This window comes from Narcine bancroftii, chromosome 8 (genome assembly GCF_036971445.1).
Source record: "Narcine bancroftii isolate sNarBan1 chromosome 8, sNarBan1.hap1, whole genome shotgun sequence".
NCBI classification, from domain to species: Eukaryota; Metazoa; Chordata; class Chondrichthyes; order Torpediniformes; family Narcinidae; genus Narcine; species Narcine bancroftii.
Genome location: NC_091476.1, coordinates 29,901,087 through 29,919,600, shown reverse-complemented (window position 1 = coordinate 29,919,600; position 18,514 = coordinate 29,901,087). Strand labels below are relative to the sequence as shown.

At 40.7% G+C, this 18,514-nt stretch overlaps 1 long non-coding RNA gene across 2 annotated transcripts in view; it reads right to left on the bottom strand.

Moving 5' to 3' along the window:
* Positions 1 to 2,447: 2,447 nt before the first annotated feature.
* The window catches only part of LOC138741695 (uncharacterized), a 25,833-nt gene continuing 9,766 nt past the window's right edge, over positions 2,448 to 18,514 (bottom strand). For both annotated transcript variants that reach the window (XR_011343669.1, XR_011343668.1), the window contains exons 3-4: positions 3,045 to 3,204; positions 2,448 to 2,628 (exon numbers count right to left, since the gene is read on the bottom strand). This is a non-coding gene — a long non-coding RNA (uncharacterized lncRNA). The remainder of the gene's footprint in view (positions 2,629 to 3,044; positions 3,205 to 18,514) is intronic.

Genomic DNA, 18,514 nt, shown 5'->3' with positions numbered 1-18,514 from the left:
GCCTGAATGAAAAGCAGGGGAGAAGAGGAAAGTAGGAGCAAGAATTGGAGCCAACAACTAAGAGTCACAGGTAGCCCCCTGACGTGGCCCCCTTTCCCTCCCATCTCTCTCATTCCATATCCCTATGTCTCACTTCCTCCAGTCCCCACCCTGTTGCATCTCTTTTTCTATCCCTCCATCTTCTTTTAATTCTGTTTTTTTTTTGTTGCTTCATACCTTGAAGGACAGTTCCAAGCCTGTAACGTATTTGCCTCTTATGGACATTGTGGGACCTGTTGAGTTTCTACAGCACTTTTGTATTTACTAGAATTTGCAGATTTCTTCTTTCACTCCATTGTGAGAACGATGCGATTATAGCATAAAAAAAACAACATGCAAATACATGAACTCATAATTCCCAAGAATCACAATCGCCAGTGAGGGTGGGCAGATGAGCAAGGATGGCCAATCACAAGATATTCCCAAGTATTGAGGACAACATTTTAAACCTGACAACAATCATGTCAACATTGTTCTTGAAATGTGAACAATGCTGACAAGACCTTATACCTTGGCAACCACCGAGTTGGCCTGGCCAACTTTGTTTTTTTTTGTCTGCGGGAAATACACTTTTAACAAATCACTGTGGTTCTAATTTTGAAAATACCGTGTGGGAAATTACAGGATTTTGACCCACTGAGGTTGAAGAAGTGAATAAAAATACACCTGCATTATTGCAATTTGCACCTTCCATTTCTTTTTTCTCACATCGTTTGCAAACTATTGATCAGATAAGTGGTGGCAAAAGTAAATCCCTTGGAAAATATTGGCATTGATGCTAACTTTTCTATAAAAATATTCAACATTGTTGCTCTTTAATCAGCATATCTTTCACTCTTGGTTTTGTTCTGCTGCAGTAACTTCAGCAGAAACTGATCTTTCATTGCAATGATGGCAGCAAACCTAAAGGAACCCCTGTGTCCTTTCAATCTTTTAAACCAATTTGCAGTCCTCTTCATGATCCCATACACCTTGATCTGTAATAACTTTACAAAAAGCTTTTCATACATGGAGGTAAATGATTTCCTCTGCATTTTCAGATTTGCAACTAAAATTATTCAGAGGTGTAAAACATAAGCAGTCTCTTTGAAATGTAAATGATTTTACATTAACCTATTTTACATCCCCTATTCCTTTGTCTGTTTTCCTCAAATATATTGAAATACTGCTATTTCAATTTTCCATTTCTAAAATACAGTTTTATATTCACCTCCATCTTACTTAATTTATTTTGATTCAAGATTATGGTTTTATATTTCTCCCTTCAGTATTATCTAATACCAGATAACTCATTACCGCTGTATTTTTTCTGTCCATTCAAATACTCATTATGTGGATGGCACTCATCTTTCTCAAACAAACCAGTACCTGTACCAATGTTTAAGGGGTGGAATCGATCTTCGATTCCATATCTTTAATCCATCCTGTTTATTAATTATTTATTCACTCACTCAATTCATGAATTTATTTTGAACAACATCAGAACCTTTCTGTTATTTACATCAACAGCTTCTTCTTAGGTCTCATTGGCTGGTCGCTGTCTTCCTTCTAGCAAGAAATGTCCAATTTCTTATCCTAACAATGAAATATTCCAAGACTATGTATCCGAACATTCCAGCTCTTTGTTACTTCCAAAGTATTACATGTTGCTCAATCCACCTCATGCCTGGAACAGCAAAGCATTAGCCATTTCTTGATTGCTTGGTGACATTGATTTTTGTTTGATTGTCCTACCCTTTGTACGTCTGGAAATGTAGATTATGAAAGCTGTTTTGAAGAATGATGTTTTACATGATTTGTGTTCCTCTTTCCTCCATTCCCTATACATTGAGAAATGACAATGTTTCCTCCTCCACTGGCAGCTCCTTATCGCTCATCAGTGTGACTACCCACAAATATTTTGCCTTCAAAATCTGTCTTCCATCTCAATGTGTCAGATTGTCTCCAACTCCTGCTCAAGATTTGAGATTTGTGCTTGAGTTATGTCAGTTGGTTGTACTTTACATGGCAATGTTTTCCTAAAACAACATCTGATGTGTAAAAATCCTACAGTATATCTTGAAGCATTGACACATTACTACCCTTTCCTGTGCCGGATTACTTAATTTCTTAAAATTTTCTGTTACTTGCATTTAATATCACCCTTGCTATTTAGCACCTCCTGCTCCCTCTGCATCTAATTACCCACTGTCAAATTCTCATGTTAGCATTCCTTGTACAGTAATGTGCTCTCGTAGCTATTTCCCTTTCTATACCTTTCAGCCATACACCAGCTTTATGTTCATCATCTCTCCAGTGTTAATTAACACCGATCCTGTGCCCTACTTAACTTTGCTGACAGCTTACTGCCAACTGACTTGAAGTAATACAAGTTAGAGTGTTAGCTTGAACATTAGTTGTCCAGGACACATGAACCATGCACTATTTATCCAATGTTAATTCACATTATGGAAGTACACATTCTTATTCATTTCCCACGTTAGCAGTTTCTTCTATAACTGATGGTTATCGTCATTCTCATTAGGCAGTTGTGTTTTTTGGTGCCCTCATGTTTTAGATTTCTTCTCTGGGATGCTCCAACAGGCTTCCCTAATTTGGTTCAGAGAAAATTTTTGGTTAATAATGCTCCCACAAAACATATTTATTAAATTAATGGGTGCTACATAAATACAAAATGGAAACAGCAGGCTGGACAGCATTTCTGGAAAGAGAAACGGAGTTAACACCTCAGGCCAAAGACTCTGTCAAACAGGGGAAGAGACCAAACAAATTTGAAGTTGCAGAGAGGGTGGGGGAGGAATGAATAGAATAACAGGAACATCTCTGATAGAGTGGAGTCTGGGTTGCTATGGTGATTAGCACATAATGGTGCTGCCTGGTTGGTAAGATCATTGAAGAACGTATGAAAATGATAAAGTAAACAAAAGAATATGTGAAATATATTAAACAGAGGGTAGACATTGTCAATGAGATTAGGTACTGGAGAGAAAAAAAAACGAACTTACATTCAAATGGATGACCTTCAGCAGAACTGACTAGTTCGATTCCAGCTGACTGAAGTTCTTGAATTTGATATTGACTCCAGGAGATTGTAATGTGTCCAGATGGAAGATGAGATGTTATTCCACAAGTGGCTGTTAGGTCTCTCTTTAACAGAGCTAAAGGCTATAGAAAGATGAGTCAGAGTTGGAGTGAGATGCAGAAATGAAATAACATTGTGAATACAAATTGATTTTCTGATGCTAATAGAATGGAAAGCATTCCTGAAACACATTACAGTGATTGACCTACAGATGCTATTTTTTCACATTCCTGCAGTACTGTCCTGAACAGTGATGCCTGACAATCAACGACAATTTTCAAAGTTCAGATTTGTTGTCAGAGTACATACATGGCATCACATTCAACCCTGAGATTCCTTTTCCTTCAGGCCAGGCACAATTTCTACTTGTCAGTAACTGTAAACTGCAGTCAAGAGAATACGTAAACAAAAGAGAAAAATGTAAACAAGAAGGAAGTGCAAACAAACTGTGCAATACAGAAAATGAATATTTAATAATATATACGGTGCAAAGTAAGAGTCCTTAGATGGGTCTCTGATAGAGTTTGTGATTTAGGAGTCTGATGGGGGAAGAGTAGCAACTGTTCCTGAACCTGATAGTACAAATCTTGTGCCACCCATACATCTTCCCTGATGATTTTCGTTTCTGTGAGCATGATCTGCCTTTATTGGATTTGCCCTCAATTGCCAGTGTCTCCAGTTTTGTCATTGTTAGTTTTCAATTCATCCCAATGTGGCATGGGTGGCAAAGACTGCTGCATTTCATTGTTGCTTGGTGGAAGAATATGGATGGAATCATTTGTTTTACTCAATGTTTTGCAGATGGACTTATCAAGGCAATTAATGAAATTACTGGTTAGTCTCCAATCCATAATTATTCCGGAATAGAATGAACAGGTTAAAATAGATGCAGAAAAATGTCTTTAGTCAGAGGGTCATGAGTCTGTGGAACGTTGCCACAGGCAGTTATGGAAGTGAGGTCATTGGATGTATTTAAGGCAGAAATTAACAGGTATATGATTAGTCAGGGCATCAAGGGCTACTGGTTGAAAGCCGAGGAGTGGGGCTGATTGGGTGGATGGATCAGCTCATGATTAAGAATGGCGATGCACACTCGATAGGCCAATGGGCCTACTTCTGCTTTTATATGTTGTGACATTGTGATCTGAGTGTTCAGGTCCTCTTTCCTTCAGCGGGAATGTGCCAGGAGACAAGCGGAAACACACATCACTGAATGGGTCAGGCTTTGCTTCCGGTATTCATTGCTGAAACATGAACTTTCCCTTTCTTGATCCTTGATATCAGTCTAAATCCAAAGCGAAGAGCTCCTGTGGGCATTGTGAATGCAACATCTTCCTGCAGTTGCTATTGCAGAAAGGTCATCAAGATAAAATAGGTTGATTGACCTCATTCTGCTGAAGCATTCAACAATTCCATGCAGGTGGAACAAGAACAAATCTCACCCACAAAACAACGGAAGAAAATCTCTGACAGCTGATTAATCAATCCTCCCTTCACTGTTGGCAATCAAAGCTGTTAAGGACTTTGAATGCATTCCAATGGCTGAAAATATTTAAAACCTACTTCGTAAAAATATTTCTTAAAAATATTCAAGGCAGTTTTAAGTAATTAGGAATGTTAGAGTAAAAACTGATACATCTTGAAAAATATTAAAAAATTTAGGCAAAATATTCATTTTGATAATATTAACATGTCCAATTAAAGTCATTGAAAGAGGAGACCATTGAGATAGGGACTTCTTAGCAAGACACAATAGGTATTAAAAAATCCTTAAATAATTATTCATCTTCTTATTAAAAATGATACCTAAATAGTTCAATTATTTTTTTATCAATTTTAAAAGGGACAGAAGAATCAAAAGAGCAAGAAGAATTCAAAACAAACATTTCACTCATCTGCAAGTTTAATTTTTAGCCTGAAAAATGACTCAATTAACTAAGAAGTAATAAGGTATGTGGAATCAAACAGTCAGGTTTGGATATATATATAAATTAGCAGAAGATTATCAACATAAAGAGAAACCTTGTGAATACTTTCGGCTCTAGAAATCCCAGAAATCTCTGCTGATAACTGAAAAGCAACCGTTAATGTTTCCAAAGCCAAACTATATAGGAAAGGCTTTAAGGGACAACCCTGTCTTGTTCCACATTAAATTCTTTAACGTTGAAGCTTCCCCAGGACTTACACTTTAATCTTATTTGGGAAGTATAAAATTTAAAGCTAATAATAAAGGATTGCTTTCTGCCGTTTATGGATTACTTCTAAGATCTAGGGATAGTTCCCCGGGTTCTGTTTTGAAATTATAGGAACAAGACTTTCAACAACCAGTTGCTAAAACTACATGGGATTCAATTTGGAAGCATGTCCACTCATCTTCACTTTGTGCTAGGCATTCTTTAATACAATTTATAGTAGTTCATCAGGCCCACTTTTCTAAGGTTTAGTTAGCTAAATTTTATTCCAATATTTCTTCTAAATGTGATAAATACATAACAGAGGAAGGTACTTTGTATCATATGTTTTGGTTATGCCCTTCTCTCTTTAATTTTTGGCAAGGGGTATTTCATACTTTATTGTTTTTTTTCTTAATATTAATTTGAATCCTAGCCCTTTCATTGATATTTTTGGAGTGAGTAGGGCCATTGGATTTAATACTGACTGTTTCACAATGCCATGTAGTGGCTTTTGCTTCCCTCATTGCTAGAAGGACCACTTTGCTAAGATGGAAAGATGCTGTCCCTCCCACTCATACCCAATTGTTGTTGGATGTGATGGCATGTCTATCTCTAGAAACAACTAGATGTTCTATTACTGCAATGGATCTTGACTTTCTCTCCCTTTGGGGTCCTTTTCTTAATTATTTTTGATTTTTTTTTTTCTCATGACCCAATAAATACTACTATCAATAGTGGATTCCTTAACTTGGCCAGTAACTTTCAAAGGGTGGGGTTTGATTTTTCGATTAGGAGCATATGTCTTTTTTTCTTTTTTCTTTCCATTTAATATGTACCTTGTTTACTGTTATTTGGTATTTGTAATTTGATATTAATTTACTTTATAATTATTATCAAATTCACCTATGTTTTTGGCATATGTTAAAAATGAATAAAAAGATTGAAAAAGAATGAAATATTAGAGTAAACATGATTAACTAAAATATGTGTTTGCCAATCCTTCTCATTTGCACAAGTTCCTCTCCATTCAAATCAATGGGTAAAAAAAAGAAAACATCGGAAATAGTCAACAGTTATGGGCAGCATCAGTGGAAAGAGAAATAAAACTAAGGCTCAACAACCTTTTGTGTTACGTTTACTCTTGCTCCTTCGCATTGACTCTGTTTCTCTTCATGTATTTTCTTCTTGGCTGCCTGAGTATTTTCAGCACTTGCTGTTTTCATTTTAGATTCCAAGCATATGCAGTATTTTTGCTCTTTGATTGCAGAGGATCAGGAGCAATGATTATGACCTGGGCTGTGCGTTCATGCTCTACAGTCGAACTAAATATGAAACTTCAGCGACCGAACGCAACAGATATGCATTGATGGTCATTTGCTAGTTTTCTCAATGTTACATGCAGATTGTAAATTAAATTTACTGAAATTAATAATGGTGGTGACCCACATTGGACAAGAAGAGCTAAGAAAGATATGGACCAAATGCAGACAAATGGAACCAGGCCAGAATGCCAACTTGGTCAGTATGGACAAGATAGGCAGAAGGAACTGTTCCAACTTGTGTGGCATTGTTACTCTATAGCCCCTTTTATACTTGGCAGTGATCCCAGGAATTAAACACCAATTGGCCTTTAAAGTGGGTCGTGTGAAAGCAAAATTAGCTCAATGCCGATGTGAGATGACATCATCTCAGGCCAGGGAATGCCAGCCTCGACTCCTAGTACAATCCCCAGCATCTGCAGACACCAGCATTGAGATCAGGCAAGTATGAAATGGGCAATTGCATTGTAGGCACTGCCTATTAATGGTAGAACAGACCAAACACCGGGGATAAACCCTTGCAAGTATGAAAGTGTTCAGTGTCCCAGTTAGGAGTAGTCTAGTATGAAAGGCCAAACTCCCATTCCTATCCCTGGACATTGAACGACCGATTTACTGGGATGCAAGTGTGAAAGGGGCTTATGACACTGGAAAGGCAGAGCAGAATTCGGCATTTGAACATTTGTTGAAGGTACTCGCAATCATTTTTACCTTTTCATTTGAGCTTGCAGGTGAGCATTAGTATTGAGTCTTGTATTGAAAAGTTAAGAGTGATGAAGTATTAACTTCACATGGCTTTTTATTCATTTCGTATTTTAAACTTAAATAAAAGATTTCTGATGAAGAAGTTATTGTACAGTTGTTGAAGGAGCAGAACTGGAATATAGCATTAACCATAATGTATCATGGAATGGATATTGGCAGAAGAATACCACATAATTTTTTCTCTTTTTTTTGGTGATAAATGTAAGAAAAATGACTTATTTACGCTTGGCAGCAATGAAAAGCAACTTTTCCCCATGTAATTAACTTTAATCAATCTGGAAGGAGTCAGACAAGAAAGGCAAATCCTTTTGTTAAATTGTTCCTGCCCTACCATTTTCACAAGCATAAAGATCGCTGGTGGGCCAAAGCATTACATGGTGATTAAAAATTTCCATCAACTCCAAACTCTTGAAAAAATGGTAAGAATCAACTGCAAAAGGGGCTGATTGGCCATTTTGTGATGCCAGGCATCTGAATAATAACTATAGCTCAACTTCAAAAATCTGCAGCAGTCCAGCTAAATTGAGAGTGATAGTTGGATACTTCGACAGAATGCCATACTACTGCAGTATAACAGGTAAGTATACTTGTGTCACTTTAAACAACAAACTATTCCGATAAATAAAAAGAACAGCTGAAACTGAACCACTGCCAGGAATTTATCTGCTTTTGTCCTTAATGTCTAAAATTGCCAAATCAATTATATTAAAAAATTGCTCATGTAAATCCACTCCTTGTTACTTCTGTGATCCCTCAGCAACTGCCTGTTGGGGGGCGGGGGGTGGGGGCGGTTGTTTCATTCTCATCTTGCCATGATGCAGCAAAATCATGCCAAGAGATTTAAATCAATGTTGTGTTACTAGCATTTCTCAATTGAGGACAAAGTGTATCTTTGTCAAATAACCTAAACAATATTTAAGTATTTATTTAATGTTTTGACATAATTATCATGCTGTATGTGTGTATATGTATGTAAAAGCGTAGCTTTAAAATGATTGACAAATTGGAGAAAAATCTGTGCAATGTTATCACCATATAATGTCCCGCATCGGACTTGTCAGCCACAAATGAGCCTGCAGCTGACGTGGACATTACCCCTCCATAAATCTTCATCCGCGAAGCCAAACCAAAGAAAGAAAATAATGGTGTGAAACAGATGAAAAGCAAAGGAAAACAGCTGTCATCACTTTACAAACTGAAACCCTTAAAAACACAAACAATCCACCATCTCTCGGCGTAAAACATCTTTGCAATCTGCAGGTCTTCAGAGTATTCAGATTTATTTTGTCTTTTAATACATTATTATATGAAAGGGCAAGAACATTAAAATATCTGGAAATTCAGGTCTTATCTGAAGAGAATAGATTTGTGTTATCTTTCAATGGCTTTATTAATTCCAAGAAATTAAACAGCAACATCTCTTTTTTAAACCGAAAATAGACATTATTCACAATAGATTATTTACAAAAGGAAAATTGTTCAGAGTCTGATCACCTTACGTTCATATCTGTACATTCCAGCCATTGTGCATTGCTACATTCAACTCTATTTACACCATTTTCACCACTGTGAACCTTGTCATTACTCCCCCTTCTGTTATTTGAAGGACTTCTCCTTGATCTCAGCCCCTCAGTGCCCAGTAATGGAAGGACTCTCGGCTGTGGTCCTTCCTCACAGCACCCTTACATTGGCTGCACCAAGCCTTAGTGAGTCTCTCACCACACACTCCTGCAACTTGGAATGTGCCAGTTGGCAGCACTTCCTCACCAGCATCCCCATACACGGAAAGTCCAGCAACTTCTGTGCAGACCAAAGGGCTGAATTAATGATCTCCCAGCCGTTCTGGATGTCTGACTCTGTGTACATCCCCAGGAACAGCTCGGAGATCAGAGAGTCCGCTGTCACACTGCTGGAGTGTTCCAGCTAATGTTTATTTTTGCTGATTTAATAGACCAGAGTTTGTAAACTTTAGACATTCACTGCCACCTTTAACTTAAAAGTATACAATACCCCATAATGTTGAGAATGATGCAAGGAAGAAAAAAAAGCCATTTTAGATGTGAATGCACAGGGCAAGTGTAGCGACCTGCTTTGGCCTAAAGTAATTAATGATAAACATAGAAATTCAGGGAAATATTAAGCAGGTTAGGCAGTATTTTAAGTTTTCAGGCTGTTGAGCATGAGCATAGAAAAAAAATCCAAAAGAAAAGTGAATTTAAATGTACAGTTTTGGTTTCCTTATCTGTGGAGGAGATTCAGAATCAGAATCAGAATTAATTTATTGTCATGAACAAGTTATGAAATTCAGTGTTTTGAGGCAGCATCATAGGGCAAACATTCATCTCACAGCATTACTATAAATTTAAAAAATTAAAAGAGTAGTGCACGAAAAGTAAGGAAGTGTCTTTGATTCATTGATTATTCTGGGACCTGATGGCAGTGCGGAAGAAGCTGTCCTTGTGTCATTGAGTCTTCGTCTTTTGGCTCCTGTACCTTTTCCCCGATGGCAGCAGAGTGAAGAGGGCATTGCCTTTGAGGATAGAGGTTGCTTTTTTAAGACACCGCCTCATGTAAATGTTCTCAATGGAGTGAAGTCTGGTGCCTGTGATGTCGCAGGCTGAGTTAACAACCTCTGGAGTTTATTCTTGTCCTGAGAGTCGGCACCTTCATACCAGATGAGGCATAGAGTGAGTGAGTTATCAGACTGATTTCTGAGCTGGCATACCTGATAGATGAGGAAAGATTGGATTCATTACAATTAACTGGAGTACAAAGAATGAGAAGGAATCTATAACCTATAAAATGCTGACAGTACCAGTCAGGTGGTTCCCCATTTCTGGTGAATCAAGAACCAGGAATCTCAGCCTCAGGATATGGAGCATTCCATTTAAAAATAAGTTCAGTGATTTTTTTTCATCCAGATGGTAACAAATGTGTGGAATTCTGTGGAAGCCAAGCAATTCATGGAGGAGGGAGATATGCTTCTAGTTGCCAAAAGCATCATGGAATATGGCAGAGGGAGGAAGGGGAACTGAAGTTATGAAACGACCAGGCTAAAAGATAGGGGGTGCCTACTCTGGGCAGCAAATCACAAGGTGTTGCAGAATCCAAAGGAACAGCAGGTCAGCACAGGGCAGTAGAAACAGGGAGAACACCCACCATCGAGAAGGAGAAGCACAGGAGATGAACCTGCAGGATAGTGATCATGGCAATGGACTAATGATGGACTCAGTAGTCAAAGGACCCACACCGGCTGCAGGAGGTTGGCAATTTGCTGTACAAAGAACCAGACAGGCTGCTGGAGACTGGCTCATGGGAACCAGGTATCAGAACTAGGCTTCAAGAGGGTGCTGAGGGCAAGATTGGCTCCTGAAAGGCATTGGGAGCTAAACGCTTCCTGATAATATTGGAGGTTTGAATCTGAAACTAAGGTTGTCAATAGTCTGAACTGGAGTCTGTGCTCTTTCTGGAGTCTGGAGTCTTTGCGGCTGCAGAGACTGTGGGGAGCACAGGAGGTGAATCCACAGAGATTCTCTTTTCTCTTTCTCTCATGCTTAGGGGAGCCAGACAATGCTTATCACAACTTTTTTTCTGCCTTACGGCAGACAAAAGTTGAGGCATATCATGTATATTTCATATTTGATATATTTTTGCATGACAATAAAAGGAACCTTTGCATCTTTGAATGATCATTATTCTTTATGTGAGAGGCAAATGACTATTGGGAATCCAACTTTTGAAGTTTTTTTTTTATAAACGAATGAATCCAATAAGGGGGTGATTAAAGGAGAAACTTAAAAAAGGCTGAAAGAGTACAAGAAAGAAAGGGGGATGAACAAGAAAACCACTGACATTTTTATTATCTTGCACAAATGAACCTGTCCACACTATTATTATGGCTAATTCTGGTCTCCAGAGATGTCAACAGGGCAGTTGTTATTAGATAGTTTAAAGGGTAATTATGTGTGTGACAACCACACTTGACTTCTTGCTACTGCATCAACAGGCAAAAAACAAATAATGAGGTCAAATATGAAATGATGCATCTTTATGCTGAGGTCGTTGGGATGAGCCTCCAGCAACAGCTTCACTATTAATCCCACATTAGCACTTCACCTGCAGTTGCAATACAATTAAATAAATTAGTGAGCTCCATTTTCCTTGTTACTTTGACAGTAAATTCTTTCCCAATATCCTGCAATAGATTTGGTAAAATAAAACAGCATATTAATAGCGGAGTATGAGCAGACAAGAAATCAACTCATTTACTCATACTTTGTAAAAGTATGAAAGATCACCTCTGCACCAAACAGAATAAGTTATACCTTCTTAATAAAATACATTACTTTTTTTTATTCATTTGTGCGAAATTACTAGGAATGACAAGACCAAAATTTATTGCCCATCTCCCAATACCCTTGAGAGGCTGGAGAGAGCCACATCCGTGAACAGTTGTCGTCCATGTGGTGAAATGTGTCCACTATTATTTGGCTGTAACTTGGCAGACGTGAAGGAATGTGAATATATTTGGAAGTGGGAATGATATCTACACCACATCCTTTAACAAAATAACTCGTTTCATCATGTATAAGACAGAAAATTGTGAGAGCTAACTTCACTCATGCCTGGTTAAGCAATGGCAATCTCATTAAAATCGCACATCCTGATTCCGAACGGTAGATTTCCATTTAGGTTTCCAGAAAGGCAAGTTGACAACAAAATGGATCTCAGAGAAGATGTACTAATTTAGCTTCAAACCATGATTGATAAGCAGGAAGTCAAGCTTCTAAATTGAGGAAGCTAAATTAAAACTCTGGAGATTTTCTCTTGTGCAAAAATGCTGTTGTTTGCCAATGAGTCCAATGCCGTTAAATTAACATGACAGGTTGTCTCTGCAGCATATTCATTGCAGTGATCATCGCTTCAAATCAAGCAGGAATAATGGCACCAACTCCTCAGAGAAGGTCAATGCATTTTGATGACGCTGTATGGATTTCATTTCAATAGCTCAACACACCATTTGGAAAATGAAAATAAATATCACTCAGTGAAATATTATCTCATAGAATATAAAATGGTTATTACAGGTGACATTAAATATGTATTCATAAAAATAGTCGTATGTGATCTGCTGCCAAGATCTGGAATAAATTTGTTATTATGATTGCGAGAACCATTTCAAGATAAATGAGCAACACAATCGAACAAAAGAGTTCAAAATGTGTTAATAAGGTAGAAGTTTTAATTTTGCTTATTCTCATTTCATTCATTTGAAAAACGTTGACCTGCTGTGTTAGGAAGTGTGTTTCCTCTGTATCTGGGGAACAGTATGATTCCATATCAATACATGAGCAGTCAAATTAGAAGCAGGAGTAGGCGATTCACCACCACAAGTCAGCTCTGACATTCATTAGCATTTATGTTTCTCACGCAGTTGCTGAGTTCCGTGAAATTATTCCCTTTTATTTTCCAGAATGTGTGCTGTGTGAAAAGAACAGAATCAGAATGAGGATGCCATTCCAGTTCTGACTTTTCTTTCACATACACCCTTTGTCATTTTTCCGGAGTGCCTGCAGTGTAAACTGCACTGCAGGCATTCGGGGACCAACGTGGATCATAGTGTGGATTGTGTACTGTAATTATCTTAGTGCTGCCAACTCTCTCCCATGTCCCGCTCTCCCCTGGTGGTCCACTGCCTGCTCCCTCCCGCGACCCACTGTCCAGGAAGCCTTGCAGCCGCAAGTACGTCCAAGAGCTTGCAGGGCCCGAAGGTAGTCGGCACTCAATTCCCCGGTTCACTGTTTTAGGGTAGTCAGGTGCTGTCTAACATAGACCTCTTTTGCTGTGAGCAGCTAACCCTAACCCTACCACTAACCACAACCCTAACCCAAATCCCACACCTAATGCTAACCCTAAAGTCACTCACAATACAGACAATTAACTTACCCCAGGACATATCAAAATGCACAATTATCTACTAAGAGCGAGATATAGACAGAGGGTAATGAAAGCATGGGCCAACCAAAAGTTGTAGTTTATAGTGACACAGAATTCTGAGAGAGGAGACCAGTGACAGTACGGTGAACATAGAAGACTTGATCAGAGACGGTTATGTCATGGCATCAGATCCAGCTATATCTGGCAGAGTGAACACAACTTACAGAGGGCAGTCGAACTAGCAGACACGCTAGAGGTGGCCCTCCAAAATATGGACGTCTACTCAGCCATCAACGCAGCCGCCTCGTGGTTACCACGGGTGCTGCCATCTTTGGATGTGGGAGGGCCCCAAGCATGTGGAACACCGCGACCGCACATCCTGCCAACAACCTGACCACGGCTGCTGTACTCTGCAAGCATCCGAAGTGCTTTTCGAACACCCAAGAAAATGCTCCCCATCAAAAGACGTGGTTTGCTCTCGCTGTGGAAAGAAAGGGCATTATGCAAATGTGTGTAAATGCAAGTCACCCTCTAAACTGAGCAGTGCCGTGTGCGGGGCACAGGGGTTGCCATCTTCCACGCTGCCATCTTAGGATCAAGCACATTTATGGAATCTGACAGGATTCAACACTGGCCTCTGTCATGCCAGATCAAGGTAGCCCTCACCAACTTGCCATATTGATGATGGACATCGAGGTAAATGGTCTCGAAATGAGCTACCTGTGGGAACACAGAGAGCTTCATTCACCCCGACACGGTGCAGCATTATTCCCTCATGGTAAGGATAGTAAGCCATAAAGTGTTTATGGACTCTAAGTCCTATACGGCAGATGTTCACGGCTGCAGTGTAGTGACCCTGACTGTGTGGGGAATGAACTACAAAGACTTTAAACTCTTCGTAATGCCACAGCTCAGCGCTGCCATGCTGCTGGGGTTGGACTTTCAATGCCACCTTGAAAGACGATGGAGTACGATGGGCCCCATCCCCCCCTCACTGTCTGTAACCAGCAATTTTTAAACTGCCCACTGCACTTCACCCGCAAAAATCCCCCGACCTCTCATCCCATTGTTTCCAGCCAGCAACCTGCAGATTGCCCACAACACATGACCTGCGGCCTTTCAACCCTCAGGATCACCCCTCCCTCCACTGCTGTTCACTAACCTCATCCCCAACTGTAAACTCATTGGCACCAAAATGCCAGGGACACTGCCTTTATTAGATTGAAGGTGTGGCGGCTACAGAATGAGAGATCACTGAAGCCAGAAGCAGCCCCTGGGGAGCCCAAGTGGTGGTGGTAAAGAATGGGGAGAAACACAGAATGGTTATCGACTACAGTCAGACCATTCATAGATATATGCAGCTGGACACATACCCTTTTCCCCGCATATCCAACATGCTAAATCAAATCGCTCAATATACGGTATACTCCACTATTGATTTAAAGTCGTCATAACACCAGCTCCCTATCTGCCTGGAGGAGCCTCAGTATATTGTCTTTGATGCAGATGGCCACCTCTACTGTTTCCTGAGGGTTCCCTTTGCGTCATCAACGAGGACTCGGTCTTCTAGCAGGAGATGCACTGAATGGAAGACCAGTACAAGCTGCAGGCCATATTCCCATATCTGGACCACATCACCATTTGCAGCCTTGACCTGCAGGATCAGAACGTAAATCTCCAAAAATTTCTCCAGACCGCCAAACACCTTAACCTTACATATAAAAACTATTGCTATCCTTGGCTATATCAGAGAGGATAGAGTCATTGGCCCCGATCCCAACCATATGTGCCTTCTTTTGGAACTTCCCCTTCCCCACAGCCTCAAATCTCTGAAAAGGTGCCTGGCTTCTTCTCCTACTATGACCAGTGGATCCCCAATTATGCAGACAAAACCTGCCCCCTCATCAAATCTACCTCTTTACCCTGACTCAGAGACCTGTGCGGCCTTTAGAAACATTAAGGCAGACATTGCCAAAGCCGTGATGGATGCTGTGGATCAAATGACCCTGTTCGAGGTGAAGAGCGACACATCTGACTTTGCTATGGATACCACCCTTAACCAGGCAAGCAGACCCATAGCTGTCTTTTCCCGTACCCTCCAGGGCCCTGAAATTCAACACTCCTCTGTCAAGAAGGCGGCCCAAGCCATTGTTGGGGCGGTATGGCACTGGAGACACTACCTTGCTAGAAAACGATTTATCTTGCTGACTGACTAACGTGTAGTTGCTTTCATTGTTCAGCAACTAGCAGTGAGATAAAATCAAAAATGATAAGATACTGAGGTGGAGAATTGAACTTTCCACCTACAATTATGATATCTTGTACTGGCCCGGGAAACTCAATGAGCCTCCAGATGCCCTATCCTGCAGAACATGTGCCAGCGCACAAGAGGACCAGTTACAAGTCCTCCACAGTGACTTCTGCCACCCCAGGGTCACCAGGTTCTTCTACCATGACCAGAAACTATAACCACACTTCTATCAATCAGACAGGGTGCATCTGATAAAGGCAACCCACCCTTTGAATGCAAGAGCATTGATTTCAAGAGGCCCTCCCCTCCTCTGACTGCAACATGTACTTCCTCAACTTCATTGATGAGTATTCATGTTTCCCATTCATCTTCCCCTGCCTGGACATGACCACTACCATAGTCATGAAGTCCTGCAGAATCTCTTCACCCTGTTTGGGTACCCCTGCTATATCCATAGCGACTAAGGGTCCTCTTTTATTAGTGACGAGCTAGGTCAGTACCTACTGGCCAGAGGCATCACCACAAGCAGGACCACCAGTTACAACCCTGAGGGAATGGGCATGTGGAAGGACATCCTCCTAGCCCTGAGTCCTAGAGGTCTTCCAGTCTCCTGCTGGCAAGATGTCCTCCCCAATACACTCCACTCAATCAGATTGCTCTTAATGTCACTCCACACGAAAGGATGTTTTCCTTCCCCAGGAATTCTGCTTCAGGAATAACACTGCTGTCCTGACTGATGTCCACAGGGCCAGTCCTAATCCAGAAACACGTGATGAGCCATAAGTGTAACCCACTGGTCGAAAGGGTCCATCTCCTCCACGCCAACCTCAATACATCTATGTGGCGCACACTGATGGGCGCAAGGACATGGTCTCTGTTTGGGAATGGCGCACTCAGTGGAGTGGAGACCATTGTCGACCACCCTGCACCCCCTTCACCTTCCACTACCCACAATCCCACAGGACCATGGCATGTTATCCCAGCCTCAGCAAATAGCATGTCCGATCCATCGCCATGCATCCATCAAGCCAACGCCAACAGCAACATACCGGTGTTCCAGACCATCCAGGATTCAACAGCTGCACCACAGCCAGTATTGTGACAGTAGCCATGGCAGACCAGACCACCTGAAAGACTCAATTTGTAAGAACATTTAATTCACTTCACCCCACTTGATTCTTTCTAAAATGAGGGGTGAATGTGGTAAACCACTGTATATATGTTTTGGCTGTGTTCATACTTGTTATAGTTTGTCAGGACATGCCCCTTGCTGACTGTGCTGTGGCTCCCTCCACAGACCCCTGAATAAAGGCAACTGTGCCACAGCTCCCTCCTCAGTTCAGGACAGTCAACCAGCCTAGATGTGCTTCCATTCTGCTGTTAATAAAAGCCTATCAGTTACTATTTAACTTCTAGTCTTTTTAAAGTAATTGAAGGTGTATCACTGGATAAAAGGTAAATGTATCTTTTTTTTTGTGAAAACTAATAAAAATTAAATAATGGTAGCTCAGAAAGCATCCTAAAACCTTTGTTGATCCTATATAGCTCAACAGTTATCCATTCTATATTCATCAGGTGAACCATCCATCCTATTTATCCTTCACCCTGCGCCAGTTGATTTTCATTGGTTCCTGCTCTCTTATCTTTTTCTTTAAATATTGCCATAGTGCCTTCCCCTCCACTCTTGCCTATTTTCTTCAGTCTACAACTCTTCACAAGCATTGTCACCTGCCAGACCTTGTGCATCTTGCATTCCCTCAACTCTGTCCCAAGGGGCCTTGGCCGGCCGGTTTCTGCTCCAAAATGCCTGAACCAAACTGCTTCATCTCCTCTCTCTCTTTCTGATTATAATCTGCTCACAGGTTTTGTCAAAATAATTTTTAAAATAGCACTTCAAAATTAAAGAATAACAGAGAGTCAGCAATGCTGTTTCATTCCATCATTTATGATGCGCTGAGATTAATACTTTTGAGGTGTCAACACATTTAAAGTTATAACTGCATTTTATTTCATTTTAAATGAAATTTTAAAGGCAAATAGCGCCTTTGGAAGACTACACAAAAGAGTCTGGAAAAACAACCAACTGAAAAACCTCACAAAGATAAGCGTATACAGAGCCGTTGTCATACCCACACTCCTGTTCGGCTCCGAATCATGGGTCCTCTACCGGCACCACCTACGGCTCCTAGAACGCTTCCACCAGCGTTGTCTCCGCTCCATCCTCAACATCCATTGGAGCGCTTTCATCCCTAACGTCGAAGTACTCGAGATGGCAGAGGTCGACAGCATCGAGTCCACGCTGCTGAAGATCCAGCTGCGCTGGATGGGTCACGTCTCCAGAATGGAGGACCATCGCCTTCCCAAGATCGTGTTATATGGCGAGCTCTCCACTGGCCACCGTGACAGAGGTGCACCAAAGAAAAGGTACAAGGACTGCCTAAAGAAATCTCTTGGTGCCTGCCACATTGACCACCGCCAGTGGGCTGATAACGCCTCAAACCGTGCATCTTGGCGCCTCACAGTTTGGCGGGCGCAACCTCCTTTGAAGAAGACCGCAGAGCCCACCTCACTGACAAAAGGCAAAGGAGGAAAATCCCAACACCCAACCCCAACCAACCAATTTTCCCCTGCAACCGCTGCAACCGTGTCTGCCTGTCCCGCATCGGACTTGTCAGCCACAAACGAGCCTGCAGCTGACGTGGACTTTTTACCCCCTCCATAAATCTTCGTCCGCGAAGCCAAGCCAAAGAAAGAAATGTAGCAGTATATTTTAATCAATCCTATTGAGAATAAATGCTATTTAAATTGATTGCTACTAATGGAACTGTATTCATGATATTTAAAAATGATTATTTTTTTATCCAGTATTAAAAAAGTTCAAACTGACAATTCCTGTTCCTATCTTTTTCCACTGAATTATGTGATAAGGATAGGAGAATGGTCAGGA